This window comes from Heterocephalus glaber, unplaced genomic scaffold (genome assembly GCF_053883595.1).
Source record: "Heterocephalus glaber isolate CG9 unplaced genomic scaffold, H.glaber_assembly_v1.0 deba00001452, whole genome shotgun sequence".
Classification (NCBI taxonomy): Eukaryota; Metazoa; Chordata; class Mammalia; order Rodentia; family Bathyergidae; genus Heterocephalus; species Heterocephalus glaber.
In genome coordinates, this window is record NW_028258302.1 from 21,584,000 (window position 1) to 21,596,879 (window position 12,880).

Below are 12,880 nucleotides of genomic sequence, written 5' to 3' on the forward strand. Positions count from 1 at the left end.
TGGAACATGCACATATTTCAATCACTTCCACCACCCCCTTACCCTCTCTTCCCCCTAGTTTCGGTTTTGGGGGGTTTCAATGTGAATAATGTATTTTGATCAGACCCATTACTCACCCTTACACCTCACTTTCCCCTTATTTCCTTCCCCCTCACCACACTGGGGATGGAACTGAAGACCTTGCGCTTGTGAGGCAGGCACCGGGCCACTGAGCTAAATCCCTGGCCCTCCCTTCCCCTTGCCTAATAACAGTCTGCCTTCTACTTTCTTGTCATCTCTTTTAGATTCTTATATTAGGGAGAATATGTGATGTTTGTCTTTCTGAATCTGATCTATTTTGCTCAACATCACGATCTCCAGATCTATCCATTTTCCTGCAAATAACAAAATTTAAGTTATTTTTATGGCTGAATAATACTCTATTGTGTATATATGTCACATTTACTTTACCCACTTATCTATTGATGAGCACCTAGACTGGTTCTATAGCTGGGCTATTCTAAATTGTGCCACAACAAATGTGGATATCCAGTTATCTCTACAGTATGCTGACATTAATTCCTTGGGGCATATACCAAGGAGAGGTATAGCCAGATCAAATGGTAGCTCTGTTTTTACTTTTTGAGGAAAGTTCATACAGATTTCCATAGTGGCTGTACTGATTTGGATTCCCACCAGCAGTGTGGAAGCGTTCCTTTTCCTTCCATATCCTCACTAGCATTTGTTATTTTTTGTATCCTTGATGGTAGCCATTCTAACTGGAATGAGATGAAATCTCAGTGTAGTTTTGATTTGCATTTCCCTAATGGCTAAAGATATTGAGCATTTTTCCATATACTTATTGGCCACTTGTACTTCTTCTTTTGAGACATGTCCATTCAATTCATTTGCCCATTTATTGATTCAGCTATTTAATGTTTTTGGTGTTTTTAGTCTTTTATATATATATTCTAGATATTAATCCTCTGTCAGAAGAGTAATTGGCAAAGATTTTCTTCCATTCTATAGATTTTCTCTTTACTCTCTCTTGCTTTTTAATTTGATGTAGTCCCATTTGTTGATTCTTGCTATTATTTTTTGTGCTATCAGAGTCTATTCACAAAATTTTTGCCTGTGCCTATGGGCTTCAAGTGTTTCTTCTATGATTTTTTTTTAGCAGTTTCAAAATTTCAGGTCTAATCCATAGTTCTTTGATCTATTTTGAATTGATTTTTGTATAGAGTAAGAAACAGGGAACTAGTTTCAATCTTCTATAAGTGGATATCCAGTTTTCCAGCACCACTTATTAAAGAGGCTGTCTTTCTTCCAAACTACATTTTTAGCTCCTTTGTTAAGAATCAGATAACTGTGGTTATATAGGTTTATTTCTGTGTCCTCTATTCTGTTCCGTTGGTCTATAAGTCTATGTTAGTACCAGTACCATGCCATTTTTTTTTTTGTACTGGGGATCGAACTCAGGACCTTCAGCTAAATCCCCAGAGCATGCCATTTTTGTTACTAGACATTAAGCCTCTGTCAGAAGTATAATTTGTATTTTGTTATATATATATATATACATATATATATATACATACATACATATATATATATACATATATATATGTGTGTGTATATATATATATATATATATATATATATATATATATAAAATTTTTTTTGTATTGAGAAATCAAACTCAGGGTCTTGCACTTGCCTGGCAGGCACTGTGCCACTGAGCTACATCCCTGACCATTTTGTAGTATAATTTGAAATCACAAATTGTGATGCCTCTACTGTTGTCCTTGTTTTTTAGGATTGCTTTAGTTATTCTGGGTCTTTTGTGTTTTCATATGAATTTTAAAATTGTTTTTTCTAGTTTTGTGAAGAATGTCTTTGGTATTTTGATGGGGATTCCATTGAATCTGTAGATTGCTTTTAGTAATGTAACTATGTTAGTTCTTTTAGTAATTTAAACTATGTTAATTCTGCCAATCTACAGACATGAGAGTCCTTTCTATCTTTTAGTGTCTTCAATTTCTTTCCTCAGTGTTCTGAAATTTTCATTGTAGAGTTCTTTCATCTCTTTGATTAGACTGATTCCTACATATTTTTTGGAAGCTATTACGAATGGGATTGTTTTCCTGATTTCTTTCTCAGCTTGTCCATTACTGCTGTATAGAAAAGCTATTGATTTATTTTATTTATTTTTGTTTATACGTGAGAATTTATTTAACTCCCAATGAATCAGTTTTATTATCACCTGAGGAACTGCTAGAAGCAAATAGCCCTTAGGAGTGAGCCCAATAAAAAGAGCACTGACAAATTTTCTGGCCATTTGGTACAGCTGTTCTGCTTGTCTCATATGTGATCAACAGGTCTCATAAAGCCATGCTCCAAATTACTCCCTTCTGCATCAAAACTGGCAAACCATATGTACTTTGGATATTGAGGCAAAACAAGCAACCTCATAAAGTTGCTTGTTTTGCCTCAATATCTACAAACTATCAGGTAGCTTATTTTCCCCCAGTATCAGACATCATAGAAATGATATATATTTTGAAGACATCTGCTGTGTTTATTTGCATAATATGCTTAATACATGTGCCTAAAATACAATAGGCTACAGGTACTCCTCGGGTTTGCTTGTTTGTTTTGCAGTACTGGGGATTGAACTCAGGACCTTAGGCTTGTGACATGCACCACTGAGCTAAATCCCGGCCCCAGGCACTCCTCATTTAATGACTGAGTTCCATTCCGGTGACTAGGTCATTAAATGAATTGGTCACTAAAGGAGGAACTGTATATAGTATGTACATCACAATATTCAGAAAAAAGAAATGGTCAAAGGAAACTCCAACTTGAGGACTTTGCTTGTATTTGTATAACTCTTACACGCAGTACTGTAATGTATAACAGAACATAAAACTACAGCACTGGGGCCGGGGGTTTAGCTCAGTTGTTCCATCACCTGCCTCGCAAGCGCAAGGTACCGAGTTCGATCCCCAGTTCTAAAAACAAAAACAAAACTACAGCACTGTACTGTACAGTATGATTAGCAGAAATTACGTACTTATAAGTAATTGAAACTCAACAAGATGAACAGAACTGTACACACAAAAAAAGATGGGTCATAAGTCTAAGCAGCAGGTCATAAATCTGAACAGCCCATCTCGATAATAAGCTTGAAGTCATTGACCAGCAGGGTCATTAAACGAGAAATATCTGTGCTCTCATGTCCCAGGACTTTGCCTGTTTCCCCTTGTCCTTCCTCTCTTATCTACAGTGTCAGTTCACTGTAGGTGATTTATGCTTTCTTCTGCCCAAATTTTCATGATAAGATACCCTGGCTCCTTAGATCTGATGGATATTTTTCTAACTGCTACTTGACCATGATGCCAGTAACATAAGGAATCTGTCCCAGGACAAATTCCTTAATTTTTAGCTAGCATCTGTAATAGCCTAATAAATCTCAGAGGTCTCATGAGTTTTTACCTGGTGAGAACTTTTCACTCTGGGGATATACCTGCATGCTTACTGTGTAGGGCTTTATTTTGTATAACTAATCTGTGGTAATCCCCCCCACACAAAAAAAGTGGACCTTTTGGTTTAGTTCTCTTATCTTTTTCTATTGTCCATCTCTTCTATTTTGATCTTTTCTGTGGGAGATTTTCTCAATTTTATCTTCCAACCCTACTATTGAGTTTTTTGTTTTTAATCATATTTTTACTTTCTCAGAGCTTTTTAATTTTTGGAATGCTACTTTTTATTATGTGCTGTTTTTGTTTCTTGGATGCAGTATTGCCTCTTATTCTTCCAAGAACATTACTTGTGAGTGGTTCATTCTCTGTGTGTGTGTTGCCTTCGTTTTCTCCATGACTGCATTTTACTGTGTTTGTTGTTGGCAGGGATTTACTCTGGCTTTCCTCAAAAACCTGCAGATTTTTAGCTGTCCAGTTGTATTCAGGAGTGGGCACTGCGAAATTGACTGGACACTGAGCATTTGAGAAGGACTTGTCCAGAGGAACACTCACCACAAGGTCATCTGCTGGGGCAACTTTAGTTGAATAATCTTTTTTTTTTTTTGGTACCGGGGGGTCGAACTCGGGTCCTTGTGCTTGCACAGCAGGCGTCGAAAGCACTGAGCTAAATCCCTGGCCCAAGTTGAATAATCTTAATTATTAATATCTTTAGATCTCTTCTCTTGGTCTGGTCTGATTCCCTGAGAAGAATCTTCCAGTTTTTAGTTGAAGGCTATCCTGTATCTTTCTGTAATTTCAGCGACTGAGAAGGTTGAGGCAGGAAGATTGCAAGTTTGAGGCCAGATTGAGAAATTTAGCAAAACTTTGTCCAAAGAAACTCACTTTTTTGTTTGTTTGATTTTTGAGACAGGGTCAGATTATGTACATCCAGGCTGGTCTTGAATTCATTGTGTAGCTCAGGCTAGCCTTGAACCATTTTTTTAAATGTTGATTTTATATTCTAGTACTTCGTTGAATTCATTATCAGCTCTGAAAGTGTTTTGGTGCAGTCTTTATAGTCTCCTAAGTAAAGGGTTATATCATTTGCAAACAAGGATAATTTGATTTCTTCCTTTCCTATTTGTTTCTCTTTTATTTCTTTCTCTTGCCTAATTTCTGGAGCCAAAATATCAAGAACTATATTGAGGGCTGGGGATTTAGCTCAGTGGTTCCGCCACCTCCCCCACAAGCAAAAGGACCCAAGTTGGATCCCTGGTACAAAAAAAAGAGAACTATATTGAATAGGAGTAGTGAGAGTGGACATCCTTGCTTGTTTCTTTCTATTTATTTATTTATTATTTATTTTTTGGAGGTACCAGAGATCGAACTCAGGACCACCTTGTGCCTGCCAGGCAGGCGTGGTGCCACTAAGCTACATGCCTGGCCCCCTTTTCTTGTTGTTGTTCTTGTTGTTTTGGTTTTTTTCAGTAGTGGGAATCAAACTCAGAACCTTGCACTTGCCAGACAGGCGTGATGCCACTGAGCTAAAGCACTGTCCCACTTGTTTCTTTTTACAAAGTAAAAGAACAAATCTTTGTGATTTTTTTCCAGGGATCCTCTGGGAAATCTCAAAGATAGTTTTATGTGCAAAAGATATCTTGAATTTTTTGTTTGTTTGTTTTGTTTTGGTATCGGGGATTGAACTCAGGACCTTGTGCTTGCAAGGCAGGCAGTGGAACCACTGAACTAAATCCCCAGCCCCTTGAATTTTTTTTTTCTATACAGTACAATATTTAGGATCCAACTTAGGCAAATATCAGAAAAACTGTCAGAGGAGATTTGAACTTTTGATTAAAGTAGGCCCTTGGGTGCCTGTAATTGTGACAATAATGCACTTAAAAATAAACACAGAAAGTAACAAAATTGTAAGGGATATTAGCTCTTTCATGTGTGAGAAATTTTGTTTTTTTCCCTTTAAATAATCAAATAATAAAAATAAATCACAGAAATTATTAAGGCTTGGAGTCTTTGCTGTGTATACCATTATTGAGGGAGTAAAGAATTGTCTTAGGCACGTTCTCATTGCTGGGACAAAACACCTGACACCCACAACATAAAGAAGGAGAAGTTGGGCTGGGGATTTAGCTCAGTGGTTCCACCATCTGCCTCACAAGTGCAAGGTCCCAAGTTTGATCCCTGGTACCAAAAAAAAAAAAAAAAAAAGGCACAGAAGGAGAAGTTTATTTTGCTTCACAGCTTAGAAGTTTCAGGTTGGCAGCATGGGCAAAGGAAAGCTGCTCATGTCACAGCAGCCAGGAAACAGAGAAGGGAGGAGCCAGGGAAGAAGATAGAGCCAGTGATGGAGAACCTTTCAGAGCTTTCAGTGACACAAACAGCCTGCTGTGGCACTGTTGGCCACCACTGACAAGCCCCTGGTGACCCACCTTTCCAACCAGACTGCACCCTTTAACAGCATGTTTAGCTATAAAATTATCAGTGGATGAATCCACCCATGAGTATAGCACTCCTGTAATCCAACTACCTCCCCAAAGCCCTACCTATGATGGCATGAGGCTTTGAGGAACATCTAGATATAAACTATAACAAGAATAGTCTTTCCCATTGTAGATGAAAGCATCATCCAGTAAACCAAAGGAGCAAGTCCATCAAGACTGAGAAAACTTGGTATAAATTTTAAAGCTTTTCATAGATTCTTTTCAGACTGCAGATATGAAAACCCAGGCAAGTGAAAATGACTTATCAAGTTCCATCCTTTATGAATGCTCTTTTATGTTCTGGCTCAAGCTGACACTTAACTTGGACACAGAGTTTCTCTTTCAGTAGGTCTATGAGAGTCAAAACTATTTTCACATTAATACTAAGATGATATGTATATTAGCATGTAATATGTTAACAATCAGTAAGTATTTTTAAATTTTCCCAAATTCAAAACCCAACAGGATAAATATTGATAGTGAAAGCTCACATAAAAAAAATTGTTTGAGGTCTCCAAAAAGTGCCAAAAGTGTGAAGGGGTCAGAACATATAATGATATAATAATAATGCCTGAGAACCTCTACTCAAATACATAGCTGCATTTCTCTGTCACTGCTGCTCCTAGTATAATCTCAACCACTCATATTATTTTTTATTTTTAACCAAAATTCTAATTTTTGCCAAAATAACTTAATTTCTACATCATGTATCAAATTGGAGGATGGAGAGGCAGGTAATTACCTACCTGTTTGCCTTGCCTAGGTATTATAGCTCACTATCGAAACTTAACAACTTTCTCTCTCTCTCTTTTTTGGTTTTTAGAGGCAGGGTCTCACTTTGTAGTTCAGGCTGCCCCTGAACTCACTATGTATCCCAGGCTGGCCTTGATCTCGCAGTGATCCCCCAACCTCAGCCTCCCAAGTGCTGGGATTACAGGCGAGCATCACCACGCCTAGCTGAAATTTAACAACTTTCTACAACCACATAAATCTCTTTCATCCCTTTCTAACATGTTCAGTAGCATAATCCAAAATATAACTTTTATATTTAACATATAACAGAAGTATATAAATTTAGAATTATATTTAGTAAGCAATATTTCAGTGTTCTATCCTACTTAGTAAGATAGAAATTATTAACTATAAAAAATTATTTAGGTATCAATGATTATCCATTAATTAAGTCAGTTTAATATCAGTTCAAGGTTTACATCATCTAATGATAAATTGAGGCATGAGACCCTGAAGTTGAGCCCCAGCACTGCAAAAGGGAAAAAAAGTCCTGCTTATTTTTTACTTTAAAAAATTTGGAAATCATTTTTAAGCTGACATATATACTGTAATCACTGTTAAAGTTTGTGTATGTTGCTCAGTGGTAGTTTAGCTTGCTCCAGGCCCTGGAATCTATCTCCACCCCACCACTGAAAGAGAGAGAGAGAGGAAGAAGAAAGGAAGGAAGGAAGAAGAAAGGAAGAAAGGAAGAAAAGAAGAGTTCTTGAATGATGATACAATTTAGTTCAGTATAAATATGTATTTCTTCATTAGGATAAATGTTACATGGAAAGAATGTTAGCTTTATTTGATCAGGAAACCTGAATAAGTTCAGGAAAATTAAACTGAAGTAGAATAAAATGTACATTGGGGTCACACTCAACACTGATAAACCAAAGCAGATATAGGTGTTTTTTGTTTGTTTTTGTTTTTCTTTTGGTACCGGGGATCGAACTTGGGTCCTAGCACTTGCAAGGCAGGTGGTGGAAGCACTGAGCTAGATCCCGGGCCCCAGATGTTGTTTTCATTAAATAAAAACTGTTAAACTAGTCTAGTTGCCAGTGCTCTACCTTAATTATGTAAATTTTGATTCTTAAAACATTTCTGAGTTTCTATTAAAGGAGTACAGTTTTACTTACAGCACATTTAAAGTATTAGAAATTCAACTTCCTTGTTTCTTGGAACTTTAGGTAGATTTCTAAGCACTTTTTAAAAAACTCTCTGTTGAAGCTGAGCCGGTCCCAGCACCCGGAAGGAAGCTCCCCCCGCTCCATCCCAGGCTCCTAGGGCAGTGAAGCTCAGCCGGTCCCAGCACCCGGAAGGAAGCTCCCCCGCTGCCATCCCAAGCTCCTAGGGCACAGAAGGTGAGCCGCGTGGGCACCAGAAGCATCCCCTGACACCGTGGAAATGAGAAAACACATAAACAAGCCTCAAAAACAGACTTCTGGATCACCTACAGCAACCCCAAAGGGAAACGAGATGGAACACTCTGATACTCAACCACCTGGATTCCCTGAACTGGCAACAAAAGAGGATCTGGGAAAAATGAAATCAGAAATAATTACTCAGATAACAGCAAAGATTTTGCTCATGGTGCAAGACATGATTAATAAATCTAGAGAGGACACAGATAAAAAAAATAGAGGATCTGAGGAACATGATGGAATCCCAACATAGGAAACAAATGGAATCCATAAAACAGATACAAACAGATTTCCAAGAGATTAAAAACTCCATCGAAAGTCTGCGCAGCAGAATGAACCAATGTGAGGATAGAATTTCACATATAGAAGATAAGATAGCAATTAGTGAGGTGGAAAAGAAAAATTGCTTTAAAATTGTAAGGGAACATGAGAAATCAATCCAGCAGCTGCTAGACGATACAAAGAAGAACAACATAAGACTGATCGGAGTCAATGAAGAAAGAGGAGAGAGTGCAGATGACATAAAAAACTCTTCACAGAAGTGATGGCAGAAAGCGTCCCAAGGAGGGGAAAAGAACTTGACATACAGATAAGTGAGGCATATAGGACTCCAGCTAGCCTTGATCAAAAAAAATCTACACATAGGCATATAATAGTTAGGATTCCAGAAATCCAACAGAAGAATAAAATTCTACAAGCAGTGAGAGAAAAGAAACAAATCACATACAAAGGAAAGCCCATCAGAATCACAGCAGACTTCTCAATGCAAACCCTCAAGGCAAGAAGAGCTTGGGGTGATGTATTTCAAGCCCTAAAGGAAAACAGCCTCCAACCCAGATTGATGTACCCTGCAAAACTATCTTTCAAAATTGATGGAGAAATAAGATACTTTCATGATAAAGAGCACCTCAGGAACTTCATGAATACCAAACCGGCACTCCAACAAATTTTAGACAATACCCTAGGAAAAGACAATGAGGATCACAACCCCAGGAAACCCAGCAGAATGAATCCATTGGGTGTGACAAATTAAATGCAAAGGGGGAGAATCCAACAAAAAGAAAAAGTCATGACAAGGCTTTTAAAACTTTTAACTTCATCTCCCTAATGAGTGTATAATTCAATCTTACTATTGTACTGATTAGTATTTTTCTGATTCTAGAGTTGCACACGATTCCTTGTGCTATACTGGCTATTTATCATCTTCTTATGTCTACATTTTAATTGGGTTGTCTATGAATGAGCTCTAAGAATTCTTTATATATTCTGGTCATAGGTTATATGCATTGTAAATATGGTCTATTTAAGGACTACTTTTCATTTTAATGATGTCATTTAAAGTTCTAAATTTTGATGGAATCTCATTTATCAATTTTGTTCTTTTATACATCATGCTTTTTGTATCCTAGGTAGTTCTTGTCTACCCTGAATTCATAAATATTTTCCCTTATAATTTCTTCTTAAAGTTTTATACTTTTAGGCTTTCTTATTTAGGTTCATAGATCCCTTCAAGTTATTTTCATGTATGGAAAATAAGGGTTGAGGTTAATTTTTTATATACGGATACCAGGTGTTCTAGTGCCATTTCCTGAAAACACTATCTCTTCCTCGGCTCTTGAATCAAGTTTATATTCTATAAAATGCTAATGTTAAATAATCTTTCAAAACTGAGTGGACCATATATGTGTGGTTCTATTTCTAGATTCTCTGTTTTATTCCAGTGATCTATATGTCTTTCCTTACACCAACACTGCCTTGATTACTGTAGCTTTAGAAGTCTTAAAATTGGGTGCTAAACATCTTCCAGCACTGTTTTTGTTTTTAACTTTTCTAGGTCCTTTGTACTCCTACATAACTTTTGAATTTCAATATCCAATTCTTCATTTATAGCAAGTACACACAGACCTGAATTTTTATATATACCTTGTGTTTTCTAATCCTGCTAAATTCAAGTACAAGTTCTAGGGGCTCCTAGAGATTTCTTAGTATTTTCTCTGTAGATGATCACTTCATCTACATATAAAGATTTTGCTTCTGCTGTGCCAATCCTACCCTTGTTGTGTCATCTTATTGCCAGACTATTTTGGTGGGGACTAGGTTTCCAAGTTTAATGGACAGATAAAGAGTAAGCATATCTGCCCTTGTTCCCCACCTTAAGGAGAAAGCATTGTATCTTCTCCATTTATATAAGGCGTTCTCGCTGGAAGTATGGAGTACATTTCTTTAATCTGTTGAGAAGTTTCTGTTCTACTTCTAGTCTCCTGATAGCTTTTACCATGACCAGCTGTAGAATTTAGTCCAATACTTTTTCTCCAACTAGTGACAGGATCATATGGCTTTCTCCTTTCCTCTTTAAAATGATGACTTTTGGGGGTGGATCTTCCAATGCTGAACCAACACTGCCATCCCTATAACAAAACCACTTTCTACATCCTGCCAGATCTGACTTCTAATAGTTTGTTTTGTTAAACAAATTTCTACCTATGTTCCTACTTTTTTCTTCTATTATCTTTATCCAGTTTTAGGATTAGCACAATGTTGAGTTCCTAAAATGAGGGGAGAAGTGTTCCTTCTTTCTTCTGCTTTAATTGTTTGATGTACTTTATCAGTTAAAATGTTTATGAGCCTGCTGTTGTCATATAGGTAGGTTTTCAAACTAGGAATATACTTTCTTTAATAGGTGCTATTCAAATTGTATATTTCCTCCAGAATTAGTTTCATTACTTTGTCTTCCAAGGTACTTCTTAGAAGTTGTCAAATTTATTTCAAAAAAGCTTTTGTAATATGCTTTCTATATCCTTTTAAATTCTGTAAAATCTGTGGTAATGTCTCCTAGATCTTGATATTGTAATTTTAAAAATGTATAACTGATATTGTGTAACAGGAAGAAAAGGTCTAAAAGAGCAAGGGAATTGGGAGGGGTAGGGGAAGGGAAAACAGGGAAAGGAAAAAGTATGAGAAGAGGAAAAAAAATGGAAACAAGGTCTTTGCAAATAGGGAAGGGTGGAGGGGGTGAAGGGAGGGCAAAGGAAGGGGAAAAAAATAAGAACCAAGAGACTCATGTAATGGTACAAGATCCCAATGATGAGTGCAACTGTATTTTATACCTAAAATGTACCAATGAACTTAATGGGAAAAAAAACCTCTCTGTAAGTGATTTATTAAAGAACTCCTTTTTTTGAAGTACCTTCATCATCACATTTATTAATATCATCTGGAGACAGGAAAACTTTACAGCCTCACACAATGAGAGAAAGGGGTCTTTCTATATCCTCAGATCCACAATACCCATTATCATCTCTCTCTTTCTCACACTTTTCTGCTATATCTTTTAGGTAGATACTGTTATTATCCCCGTTTTATGTAGAGAATTCATGCAGAGAGAGGTTGAGCCTTAAGTCACATAGCTAGGAAAGCCTGAGACTGAATTTGAACCCCAGTGGTCTGTCTGTAGAGTGTGTGTTCACATCTTGCACACCTTACTGTCTTTCCTGGGGTTACTGTCAGTGCTCAAGTGGAGGAGATGATATACACAAAATGCTTAACAGATTGCCTGGAATTTAATAAGTTGTTTATAAATAACACAGCTATTCTAATCACCAAGGCTATTATGCATGCAAAGACTCAGAAGCAGGAGCGCGAACAAGGCTCAAGTAGTCACCAGGATCTCAATACGGTTTTATTAAGGAATACAGAGGGTGGGTAGGGAGAAATCAAACTGAAACATTAGGCAGAGGCCAGGGCCTGGAGGCCTTGTTATAAGGGTGGGATTTCAGCAAATGTCCTCTGGACCCTTCTCCCCTCATTCTGAAAACTTTCAAGACTTCAGCCAAATTCTAATGAACCTCACAAATCTTAGGAGAGCATAAGAGTCAGGCTCTGTGGCGTTAAGGGCTCCAAAATGACCAGATTAAAAGTTAAAAATTCTGTCTTCATGTTGACAAGCATCCAAATGTCTGGAAACATGGGGCTATAAAAATGACCTTTCCCCTTCTTCATCCAGTTGTTTTGACGTTGAACAGGAAGTGCTTTTATGTTCTATAACAGGATTTGATGTCTGACCTAAAGTCACAGTTCTCACTACCAGAAGGAAGTCAGAGGAAATGAATATATGAATGGTGAATTGGGAGGGAAGAGTGGACAGATAAGTAAAGATCTCTTGGGGATAAGGGACAGAAAACACAACTTAAACTGGGTTAGGAAGTATGTCTCCAAAAAGTCCACTGGCTCCAGGCATGGCTGGATCCAGGGACTCGATGGCACCAGAACCACTTTCTGTTTTTGTTGCGGAACATTCATAGGAGGACACTTCCCAAACTGTGGTGCTGGCTCCAGCAGCTCCAGGCTTACACCTTATCCTCTTTTAAGCCCAGTGGACGAAGAGTCTCTATTCACTCTGAACCCCACTGGTGTGCTTTGGTTCTGATTCTCTTTTGTCTGAATGGGGTCACATGGCCACATTTAAAGTAGTCATTGTATCCAGTGAAACTAGTAGACTGACTAGTGTAAACCAGGGCCACATCCCCATTCTTGGAGCTGACTGAGAATTATTTCAACCAAATCACTGGACTGAGAGTGGGAGAGTGGTAGTGTCATTGAAAGCTCTAAAAGGTTTGCCATCGAAGTCCTAGAGCGTCCTGAAGGCAGGGGATTCAAGAGTAACTTTCCAAGGGTGGGGAAAAGAGAGTCGTTTTCAAGCTTTAAGGAGCTCAATAGTCCTGAGCAGTCCACTGGACAGAACAAAGCAGTACCT